The 12,945-nt window shown below is 34.7% G+C and overlaps 1 protein-coding gene across 7 annotated transcripts in view; it reads right to left on the bottom strand.

Moving 5' to 3' along the window:
* The window catches only part of TBC1D5 (TBC1 domain family member 5), a 164,354-nt gene extending 160,425 nt beyond the window's left edge, over nt 1-3,929 (bottom strand). For 2 of the 7 annotated variants that reach the window (XM_076482319.1, XM_076482265.1), the window contains exon 1: nt 2,955-3,087. The gene's annotated coding sequence lies outside the window, so the exon portion shown is untranslated. The other 5 variants (XM_076482280.1, XM_076482309.1, XM_076482290.1 and 2 more) reach the window with 5 other exon arrangements.
* Between the last annotated feature and the right edge of the window lie 9,016 nt (nt 3,930-12,945).

Raw genomic sequence — 12,945 nt, forward strand, 5'->3', positions numbered from 1 at the left:
TGGAATGTAAAAATAGGGTTTAAAGAAACGTGAATGAGAAAGGAACTGCAGAAGACCTGGCAATACATAAAGCTGATTAGAGGAGGGCAAATGTGTGAAGGACAATAACCCCTGATAAAGGGAAAAGCCAAAGAAGAAGTACTTCTTTCTTTGATGTACAATATTGGCACTCAGAAGCAACTGATGTAAGACCTGCACAGGTGATTATTGACTTCACACTAGTTCATGGTTAACAATTACATTTTTAAACATTTTAAATGTTTACATTCACATGTAAAACAATAACAATTTTACAACACATTTGCCTAAATGTTATTTATAACATATTGTAGTAATATGCAATACTTATAATGTACATTCAGTGTTACATTTCACCAACACCAATTCCTTGTGCAAGATAATGCTACATATCACATGAAATGGCATCCATATATCTTCACAAACATGTTCTTTGATTTGTGCCACAGAGTCCATAATAGAGTGAATGTAACATTGATACAGACTTACGTGACTTAACTGGAAAATTAGCATTTAATTTTGGTATGAACATTTCTTTGTGCCAAGAATTGTTGTATACCCTGCAAAAAAGTTCAACACTTGTCACATTTTTCTATTTAACATGCAGATAAAGTATTTTTCATGTCTAAATAAGATGTCAAAGATTGACTTACATTATTTACATTTTCTATGATGTACTCTTTGAGTCAAAATTATGCATACATAATACATAAAATATTATTCAGCAGTCTTTAGACATATATTGTGCAATAAGTGATAATCTTTCACATCTGAAGGTATTGTCCAAGAATGATTAATACTGATATAAAATATTCAGTATTAAATTTCAGGACTACAGACTATGTCAGAAAGTGTTACATGTCATAACAAATGGAACCAACAGTCTTCAGATTTGTTTGAATTTGAAATAAAGATTTTGATATAAAAAGCCAATGTCAATAATTACATTATCTGGTTTATCTAACCTTTAGTGTTTAATATTTATAGGGGATAAGATAATTAATTAGATAGAAGAGTGGTTGGGTGGAAGATATCTGAGAAATGATATATATGGAGTTCAGTCAAATTGAATTAATGCTATAAATGGGGTATCTCATGGTTCAGTCTCAGGACCTTTGTTCTTTTTTATTTACATAACTGACACACATGAAGGAATGGTCAATAAATTACTTAACTTTGCTGAAGATATCCAGGTTTGGGGTGTTGCTAGCTTGAAAAGAATGCTGCTACTTTACAAAAGGACTTGGATTATTTAGTGACATGGTCAAATAAATGGAAGATGAGATTTAATTATATATAATTAAATATAAATTATATAAAATTATATATAATTTTATTATAATGCATTAACATTATAATAAATGTTATCACAATTTGAATTATACCTATAATTTGGAAAAGATTAACCTTAACAGTTAAAAAGAAAGAAATCTTGAGAAAGTGGTTGATCAGTCTCATAAGCCATCCAGGCTGATGATTTTAATGGTACAACAAATAGGATTTTAGGTTGTATATAAAGAAATTCTAAATATATGTCAAAAGATGTTATACTGGTTAGGCCAAATTTGGAATACTGTATTCAGTCTTGGCTTCCTTACCTTAAAAAGGATATTAAATTGTTGTAAATGAACAGCTCAGAGGAAGGTTACTAGAGGGTTGTTGTATGATAAAAGGTTCATATTTCTCAAATTATTTTCTCTTGAAAAAAGAAGAGTTAGAGTGGATCTGATCGATGTGTTTATGATTGTAAAGAGTTTGATATATATCTTCTTTTTTTCATACTTAGTGATGAGAATGGTAGGACTAAGAGGCACCAACATAAAATTTGGCACAGTAGGAGTCATCTTCAGCTAAGACACGGGTGGTTAGCCTTTTGGAATGAGTTGCATTGGGATGTTTTGGAGGCAGTAAATTTAACTGAGTTTAAAAAAAAAGCTTGATAGTCATATAAAAAAGGGCTAGCTTTGACAGTTTTTTTTGTTATATGCATTTAAGTTTGTTTAGTTTAGAGGATGGAACAGCCCAGCTATACCAAGAAGTCCCTTCTTGTCATTAAACATTATGCTCCGATATACTTTTAGTTTCTATGAATAATTTTAATAGCAATTGTAAGGAATTCATACATCTTCCACTTGTGATAGTTATGCATGCTGCCATGCTCACTGTGATCTTACATGTTTTGACAAATCATAAAATGTTATCATACACATGGAAATATATATTTTACAAATTATAGCACCAAGTGGGATACAAAATAGATTTTCCTCAGGTAAGTACTATTCCACATAATTTTCTAGGTCCTTCAAAACTAAACAGAAGTTGATTCAACATAATAAGTTAACACATAAGTTGATCACAAATAACTGATTCTGCATAACAAATTACACTGGGTCAGTTTATCATAACAGGTTAATTTTACGTGTTGCAAAATGGGTTGAATCCGTATAAGAGAATCTGATTCTGTATTTTTGCATAATTCATGAAAAGAAGAGTATGTACAATGAAAAGACAATATCTTTCCTTCCTTATAACTGTCACTTGCATTTGGAAATTGTTATGTTGTACCATACATTATATTTATACATTCATATATGGTAGTCGCCATATGTAACTAGTTACGGTAACTTTACGAAATATAACAGTACATGCAAATAAAAATGTTGTGACTTACACCGTACGATGTTTAACTCCATTCTACTTCAACTAATTCTACTTTTTATGAATTAGGTAATGCCTTGTTTTTTTAATTTTTTTTAACTTCTCTCTACAACGCTAATTCGATGCAATTAGGCCTGGTTATGCTAGCGTTCTGATCACTGTTCCACGTTTACTACTTCACTACATTATACATATACACAAATATAAATCTTCCTAATCCTTAAACTTTAAAAGTAATAAAATCTGTCACTATCTCAGCTTACGAATATCTTCCTCACCTTCAACATTAAATATTAAAAATGTTTGTATATTTTTTGTAAGGCTGTTCTTTCTCTCGCAATATAAATTGTACCTGAACTTATCAAAACATAAAACCACATCACGGGAATTTTACACTTAAGTATAAATACCTCCTCGCTTGCACAACCGAACTGTTACGAAATTTTTTATTTTTTCATATTTGTTGTGCGTATTGGAAAGATTTACACAAAAGGGAAACACAAGTTTAAATAAAAGTTATCTGGAGTGAAAAGGCCAAGGTTTTGTTTTTTGTGTGTGTGTGTTTTGTTTTTTCTAAGTTTATTGTTAAGATATCTGTTCTTACCGTAAATAGATGTGTTAATTAGTAATTGTACGAGTATGTATATGCAAATATAGCCAACTAATTAACCATATTACTTAATGAATAAACAAAGGTGAACTTATATTCATCGGAAATATGTGCATAAATCTTTTAAATAATGCCATGTACTTACTACATAGCACAACGACTAGGACTCAACATTACTGTAAATGTAATGTCAAACAGGTTAGTAATACTATCGTACATACCAGTGAAAAATTATCCGAAAAATATAAATTATTTTCCCGGTGTTACTTATTATAATTTATCTTGGGCCAGTCTCCAATTTATTATGTTATGTATTACACTTAGAAATAACCTAACAAAATAACTTAGAAGTTAATTAAATGTCGATACGTATCAAATTTATAGTATTTGCCAATAAGGTTGATATATGTTATTTTCTTTCTGAACACCAACATATTTTAATGTAAAAATAACAATACAATTTACACAAACAGTTATTACATATACTGATTTTTGTACAAAAGTTTTACAAACTTACAAACAATTCCGAGTCTTCTATCTGGTCTAGAAGTGAATATTTTATCGACAGTTCACGATGAGAGATAATTAATTCTGTGTTGATACACAGGTACAATTCATTTGACGGAAGAGTAGCTAGGTTCTTCACACATTATCTTTTTCCGGCTAAGATATGCGATATCTTTATAGAGATAATATTGTTTGAAATTATTTCCCTGAAGGTAAACTGTTGGTAATGTTTGAAATCTATAAACGTTTCTAGTCAAAGATGCCTCGTTTTTCGATTAATAAGTATTTGTCACAGTTATAACTTCCAAGGTTTATATATAGTAGAATAACTGTAGCAAACCAACAATAATAAATTGTCTTTTGGTGCGTCAATTCACAAATTTTTATGGTTCTTGAAACCTCAGTTGGCGACAATATTCGAAGATACGCTGTTGCTTTCGTAAAGCACATATTGTTGATTATTATGCTCGAAAATCTTCTACAAATTTAGGGAATGGGCGAAACTTTATCAATACACATTTAATAACGTAAGTAACATGTATTTCTAAATGTATATATAACTAAAACAATCATCGATATTAAAATAGATATATAATACTAAATCTACCACACCTCTCTCCTTCGAGAATTAAAAATTGGCGATAGACAATTACTAACTAAAAATATACGTTACATGCATTTCTAGATATATATTAAACTGAAACAAGCATATATATTAAAATAAGTATACACTAGTATATCTGTTACACCTCCATCCTTAGAGAACTAAAAACTTGCAGTAGACAAAGTTTTAACTAACATATTATATGTGCATTGCGAACAATAATGGCCTGGCATGGCCTAGCGCGTTAAGGCGTGCGCTTCGTAATCTGAGGGTCGCGGGTTCGCGCCCGAGTCGCGCTAAACATGCTCGCCCTCCCAGCCGTGGGGGCATTATAATGTGACGGTCAATCCCACTATTCGTTGGTAAAAGAGTAGCCCAAGAGTTGGCGGTGGGTGGTGATGACTAGCTGCCTTCCCTCTAGTCTTACACTGCTAAATTAGGGACGGCTAACGCAGATAGCCCTCGAGTAGCTTTGTGCGAAATTCAGAAAACAAGCGAACAATAAATTAATATAATACATTCTCAAATAATTACACGACTTCAAAAATCATGACAATATATAACACAATCAATACAACTAATCGTATGATAATAAAATTACATACCACGTGAAAGTGCTTAAACACAAATGTTATCTTTCTGGCTTAACTCAATCAATAATCATACTACTGAGGTGTACTGAGGCGGCCCGGCATGGTCAAGCGTGTTAAGGCATGCGACTTGTAATCTGAGGGTCGCGGGTTCGCATCCCGATCGCGCCAAACATACTCGCCCTTTCAGCCGTGGGGGCGTTATAATGTTACGGTCAGTCCCCCTATTCGTTAATAAAAGAGTAGCCCAAGATTTGGTGGTGGGTAGTGATGACTAGCTGTCTTCCTTCTTGCTAAATTAGGGACGGCTAGCACAGATAGCCCTCGAGTAGCTTTGTGCGAAATACCAAAAACAAACAAACAATCGAAAGCTGGGGTAGTAATGGGAATTTCCTGGTTAGGTTTTCTAACTAATTGACAGGTATGACAAATTTTACAAAACTGAGAAACATCTTACCTAATTTTTGGCCAAATGATATGTCTCATAATTTTATTGCATGTCTTGGGGAGTTCATGGGCAACACTCAGTATTTCATAACGATATGCTTTCAGAACAATGCTTAGTGTTCCTAAGATGTTAGACGAGAAATATGAGATCAGATGTTTTAGCAGTCACGTTGATCTAAAATTAGACAAAAACGCTTTTTGAAATAATAGTTGTAAAAACTCTTGGGATTTTCGTCAAGTTTTATTCAGTTGTAAGCATTTGTTATTTGCCATGTTTCATTAGTTCTCAAGAAATGAAGTTTTGTAAATTTATTAGCAACTGATTTTTTTATTTTATTTTTTTCCTTTTATCTATAAAACTGTCGGTTTTCGTTTGTACGCTACTAATTAGACAATGCAGCTGTAACTTCCCTCAGGTTACTTGATTTGACGGTGTAAATAATGGGACATTTTCCGTTAGAACACTATCATATATGTTGCAGTGTTCCCATACATCGTACAATAAAACGATATCGCAAATCGCGGTAACTCCACTATGCAGACATGGGTAGTGTTTTTTCATAGTAATAATATAAGTAATATAAAAAGTGGTAATTTTTATTGCACCCGAGTGTGTGTTTTTCGTATAGCAAAGCCACAAAGGGCTATCTGCTCAGCCCACCGAGGGGAATATTGCACGAGAACTAAATTTATGAGTGGCACTCGTGAACACTGATGAAATAGAACTATGAAAGAACACTTAGTTTTCGTTATTGTAACGTATATGTGTGTGTGTTTTTTCTATAGTAAAGCCACAACGGGCTATCTGCTGTGTCTATCGAAAGGAATCGAACCCCTAATTTTAGCCTTTATTGTAACGTAAGAAATGTGTTACATGATGGATTACATCATGAATAATATATTCCATGTACTAATGACCTAAGCATCAGTAAATAAGTCGATGTTTAATTTTTACTTTATTTTTAACGTACTCGGCAAAGACAATTTGGAATAACAATTCAGTTTGTTACGTATTATAATTTATTTCGGACAAGTTTCCGATTTATTATACTACATATTTAAATATCACTACTTCAGATAACCGGATATTTGAATTTGACGTTAATTAAACATTAATATGTATTAATTTTATATTTGCCAACAAAATTGATACACACAGTTTTCTTTCTCAGCACAAATATATTTTAGTACACAAAAAAAAGGAATACAATTCATAATAACGGTTATTACAAATAGTTATTAAATATAATGACTTATATACAACAGTTTTACCAACTTATAGACAATACGAAGTCTTACATCCTGTCCAGAATTGAATGTTTTATCGATGATCCAAGTCTGCGACGAGCATATTAATTCTGAGTTGATTTTGTCATACCTCCTTAAGCTAGCTAGCTTGACTAGCCTCACACCGTTGACATTTTACCGAAGGTTTGTCTGTTTGTTTTTCAATTTCACGCAAAGCTACACGAGGGCTATCTGCGCTAGCTAGTCATCACCACCCACCGCCAACTCTTGAGCTACTATTTTACCTACGAATAGTGATATTGATCGTCACATTATAACTCCCCCACAGCTGAAAGGGCGAGCATGTTTGGTGTGACGGGAGATTCGAACCCGTGACCCTCGGATTAGGAGTCGCACGCCTTAACACGCTTGGTTGAAAAAGTTTCATTGGAATATTGTACAGTTTATAAGTATAGTGTGTTTAGCCAGTAATGAACTCCGAGTTCATTTCGATTTCTCTGTTGTTTTTATAAAATTTATGACTTCTTTAGTCTCATCCGACAACAAAAAGTTGCTTTCACTTATGTTAGTTGTAGCACTTATAATGATATAATAAAAAATTATGTTAGTGTTCAAAAGAAAATTAATTTTGCTTGGCAATTACAATTTTTTTTCGAAGAAAATTCTTCCAAAAGCTCAAACTATTATTAATAATATATATTTAAGAGTAACTAACAATGGTAATATGCAACTTATAGATGTCATGCGTTCAAATTCTCGCTGGCATTAATTTGTTTAAAAAAAAAATAGTGCTTTGCGATGAACTAACAAAGCTTATGAACAGCTCATCCGTATAATAAATTATACGGTCTTGCATACTCAGTTCTTAAATTAACTTTCGCATAGTATTCTCAGTTTGCAGGTTATTATTACACACTCATATCTTATTACACACTCTTCGCAATTGCGAGCATGAGCAGTATTAGTGATTTATGAAATAATCAGAACGCGTGTTATTCATTCATAAGCAATTTACCATTTCTAGATATATTGAAATGACTCCTATCCTTGATCCGTGATGACGAGAAACCCACTTATAGAGAAAATTATATATTTAAGAACGGCTGGTATGGATAGAGAAAGCGCTAGTAGAGAAGCGAACAACGTTTCGACCTTCTTCGGTCATCGTAAGATTCATAAAGAAAGAAAGGTTTACTGACCGGTAGCTGAAGGCGGTTGTGTAATTGAGTGTACGAACGTAAAGGGCGCGCTTGATGTTGGTTTGTTTTGTTTTTTTGGAATTTCGCACAAAGCTACTCGAGGGCTATCTGTGCTAGCCGTCCCTAATTTAGCAGTGTAAGACTAGAGGGAAGGCAGGTAGTCATCACCACCCACCGCCAACTCTTGGGCTACTCTTTTACCAACGAAAAGTGGGATTGACCGTAACATTATACACCCCCACGGCTGGGAGGGCGAGCATGTTTAGCGCGACGCGGGCGTGAACCCGCGACCCTCGGATTACGAGTCGCACGCCTTACGCGCTAGGCCATGCCGGGCCAAATATTTATGGATATATTTATTAATATATGTATAAAGGTGTTCCTTTGTATTGGTTCATTTTGGACTGGAGTTGTTGTATAAGTAAGGGTTCTTTAATTTTGCGTTTGTTTATGTTTATTTCTTTATTTAGTATTTGGGTGTTTTCTATGGTTATGTTGTGTTTATTTGATTTGCAGTGTTCGAAAACGTGTGAAGGTGACTTTTTGTGTTTCTTGAATCTGGTTTCCATTTCTCTACTTGTTTCTCCAATATAGAAGTCGTGGCAGTTATCACATTGTATTTTATAAATAATGTTAGTATGGTGTTTGTCAGTGTAGTTTTTTACATAGTATAGACCTTAGTTTTGTACCTTGATAGGAGTCACTGAGCTGTATGATCATACCAAAAGGTGATGTTTTGGCGTGGCAGTATAGAGCAAGATCGTCTAACAGTCATGGAGGGATCTTTTCTAATTCATTTTTTATTTTAGTCTATGATTTACAGGGGATTTCTCCAAGGAAAATCGGATAAGATTTTGTTCTTGATGTCTGTGTATCTTGGGTCAAATGGAAGTGTTTGTTTGTAGTTAAACACAAAGCTACACAATGGCTATCTCTGCTCTGCTCACCATGGGTATCGAAACCCGGTTTCTGACACTGGAAGTCCGCAGACATATTTCCGTGCCATTGGGAGGTAAGTGGAAGTTATTTAATTCAAGATGACTTACTCATAAGAAGACATCATCTTGTCCAAGGTGCCCATGCACATTGTGAGTTATGTCCACCGAAAGTTACGTTTTTTTTACCTATAATATTTTGATTGCATTCCCCCACTTTAATTAAAGTTGAGAACAACCAGGGATACTGAGAGTATTTAATTTCTCTTCATCCCGCTCGAGGATTTACTTAATTAACCAATTACGCAAAATCAAAATATCTGGCTTGTTAGAGAATCGAAATTTTGATATTTTTTATCTGTGTGTGTATTCAGTGAAGTCCATTTTTGCTTTTAACCTGATGATTGCCAAGTATTTCAGCTGCTACAATACAGCTCTAATGCTTCATCATTTTGTAACTTTTTCGTGACGCCATTTTGGATCGAAAGTGAAACAATTTGTAAGTAGATCAAATGCATGTATGCTGCTGACATCTATCGTTGAAGTTAGGTATTATTGAGAACGAATTTACTCTTCCTTGTCACTGTGTTACCGATCGGCTTGGACGAGTTATCTCGTTTACGGCACTGAACAGGTTAAGTCTCTGATTGGATCCTTTATTTTTTTGTTCTTGAGTTTCACTTGCTTATGCGGAATTATCTATAAATCCTATGCCTGGATTGGAACAATAAATTTAATTCTTGAGAATAATTTGTTGAGGGAGCACTCCGAAAAGACCTTTTTCACAGGACAGGCACCGATTATCTTAGATGATGGTATCATCTTGTCTAATCTGTTTTACCACTAATCCGAAAAGTCCGAACCCACAGGAGACCTATATCTTAGGATCGATAAGCTGTGACATCTACACCAAGTAGACGAATGATATGTCATCCGAAACAGTTGCACTCACTGTTTGTCACCATATTTGGATCAACCGGTTGGTTGGACAGAAATTTCTAAATCAAACAACAAATTATAAGTAGGAGGGTGACCTTTAATGAAATGTATTATAACTGAGAAAAAAAAAACTTTGTTAAAGATCTAACGTAGCTTTAGTCAACTGTCATAGAAGCCGTACAGTAGATTTCAAGTTCAATGAACACACGTTCATGTAAGATGACTAGTTGTGCCATGGGATAAGTAGTTAGTCGAAATGTTTAATAACTTTGAACTGTTAACATTGATAAGGTGATTATGAATATAAATGATGCCATTCAAACCGTCTAATCCCAGCACCATCTTGTTCAAGGAAGCCCTGATTTTAATGAAAATGTCTTCTCGTACTCAACTAAAATAAGTTGGAGGGAACCTCTCCTTGAAGGTGTTCTTCGCCATCTTGTAGGATGTGACGTCATTTAAGATATCACTGTTAAATCCAGATCTCTCTGTCAGTGTTTGTGTGTGTAAAATGAATTAAAAATTCAAATTCGACAAATACTCGACTCCACAAATTTACAGTTGTGTGTTGTATTATTACTAGTTATGATATTTAAATGTAAATTTTTTACGAATTTACAAAAAAGAAAAAAATACCAAAAATAGTTCAGACAGTTCACTACAGTACTCTCAGATAAAACGAACTCGTTTTGTTTTTTCCGTGCATGTAAGTCGTTAACCCATAGCAAAAAGTGTCTGGTGTCTGAAAGTATATTTGGCCTCGTTGTGCTTTGAAACGTGTCTTGTTCCATGTGGTATCTCAACTTGTTTAAAATACGGCTTATTCCGCTGAAAGAATGCTCATATCCAGCAAATGTACCGTTGAAAGAGTAAGAAATTATTTTCTTGTAACACAGGTTCCTTTTCATGAAGTCTTTGTCAAGTGAAGTCATAATGGTTTTGAAATCAATGCTTGCTAACTGTACAGTTAGACATATAGCGAATGAAAATTGACAACTGGCTCACATTGTTGATACCTAACGTACCGTCATCAATTACGCAATAATATTTGTTATTCAATATCGAGGCGTCACAATCATTTAGAACTTTGGCAATGCACACCAGCAGATTAAAAGTTGTGGCTTTACTTACACGTGTCGAATGGTCGCTCAGGTTTTCCATCCATTGCTTCAGAGAACTATCTTAAAGATGAGAAATGAGAGGCTCACAATTCGTTGTATGCGAGAGTTTTTTCTTTTGTCAAGTAAACGCTTCCCACAAACGCAGCCTTTACTTCCCTTTTGTGACTAAATTCCTGAGTCAACTCTTGAACAAGTAAAATATGAAACATTCTTTCAAAACCATCTTTAAAAAGCTTATGCATTGCTTGAGCATAAACTTGTAATATTTGTTGAGCTTCTCTGTGTTCGCAATTGCTTACCGAAAGTTAGTAACAGGGATTTTTTTAAACACTACCTGTTCTATGTAATGCATCTAAATATTTTTTTCCAAAATCCTCGGCAGTATTTACAAAACCCTCCAAGGTATGTATCAGAAGATGGCCATTCATATTTCTCTTATCATTTCTTCTGGTATTTAACCAAAACCAATGAAGAGGGTGAAGAAGTTGCTGCAGTAGGTGCTATCAAATCAACATCACTAGTTCCAAGTATCGTTCGGCTGCCTAACTGTAGTTTGAGCCAAAGATTCAGCACTAGAACCACTACTCACTACCTGTAGTCTTGATTTCTTTACAACAAGCGATATAATTGATTTCTGCAATATACTTCACCTCAGTAAAGTTCAAATCACAAAGTTTTACATAATGTTAAGTAACGCTTTTTTGTTTTGAATTTCGCGTAAAGCTACTTGAGGGCTATCTGTGCTAGCCGTTCCTAATTTAGCAGTGTAAGACTAGAGGGAAGGCAGCTAGTCATCACCACCCACCGCTAACTCTTGGGCTCTTTACCAACGAATAGTGGGATTGACCGTAACATAATAACGCCCCTACGGCTGAAAATACGAGCATGTTTGGTGCGACGGGGATGCGAACCCGTGACCCTCAGATTACGAGTCGCACGCCTTAATCCACCTGGCCATGCCGGACCGTTAAATAACGCATCAAACAGCAAAATAATGTAACATTAGTACTATATAAATAGTTCCCATGCCATCTTATAAAACATGAACCGCTTTTCTAGAAATATCCACACGTCTAATAGTATCTACATACTTAGAGAAATTTAAAGAATTTTCAGTACTAAGTTAATGGTTATCTTATACAATCTAACACTTAAATGTGGATTAGTTGCTACAAGCCACTTCTTCTCACGATAAACATTAGCTATTTGTCAAATACGTCTTTGTTCGAGAAGTCACTATAATTTTGAGTTATTCCTTTTGTATAATCATAGGATCCAGGTATACGATGAAATAATAGCCATGCGTCATGACTTTCATTCAGTTGTTAACGTCTCTTTGTGAAAAAAAAAGGAAAAGTAATGTCTGTGAAAAAGACAAAATAGCTAAAATTTCTCGGATTTTTTGTTTTGAATAGGGGGATTCCCCCTGTATACCCCAAAATTCAACACTTTAAGTTATCCAGGCTACTAGGACGACATCTTGAATATAGCTGCGTCCACTTGTGACAACAATTTTGCCGGATATATATGCAAAAACGGCTCGTTTGGGTTGAGAAAATATTTTACGTAGAAGAGCAAACAACGTTTCGACCTTCTTCGCTCATCGTCAGGTCCACAAAGAAGGCCCGTCATGGTCAAGCGCGTAAGGCGCGCGACTCGTAATCCGAGGGTCGCGGGTTCGCGCCCGCGTCGCGCTAAACATTCTCGCCCTCCCAGCCGTGGGGGCGTTATAATGTTACGATCAATCCCACTTTTCGTTGGTAAAAGAGTAGCCTAAGAGTTGGCGGTGGGTGGTGATGACTAGCTGCTGACTTCCCTCTAGTCTTACACTGCTAAATTAGGGACGGCTAGCACAGATAGCCCTCGAGTAGCTTTGTGTGAAATTCCAAAAAAACAAATAAGTTCACAAAAAAAGACGTAACTGACCGGAAGCTGACCACATGTTTGGAAGGGGTTGTGTAACTGAGAGTTGGAATATAAAGGGCGGTGTTAGATGTTGGAATATATAATTTTATATTATTATTTTATTATATTTAATATAGGTATAAAGGCGTTCCTTTATATTGGTT

This window comes from Tachypleus tridentatus, chromosome 2 (genome assembly GCF_004210375.1).
Source record: "Tachypleus tridentatus isolate NWPU-2018 chromosome 2, ASM421037v1, whole genome shotgun sequence".
Lineage (NCBI taxonomy): Eukaryota > Metazoa > Arthropoda > Merostomata > Xiphosura > Limulidae > Tachypleus > Tachypleus tridentatus.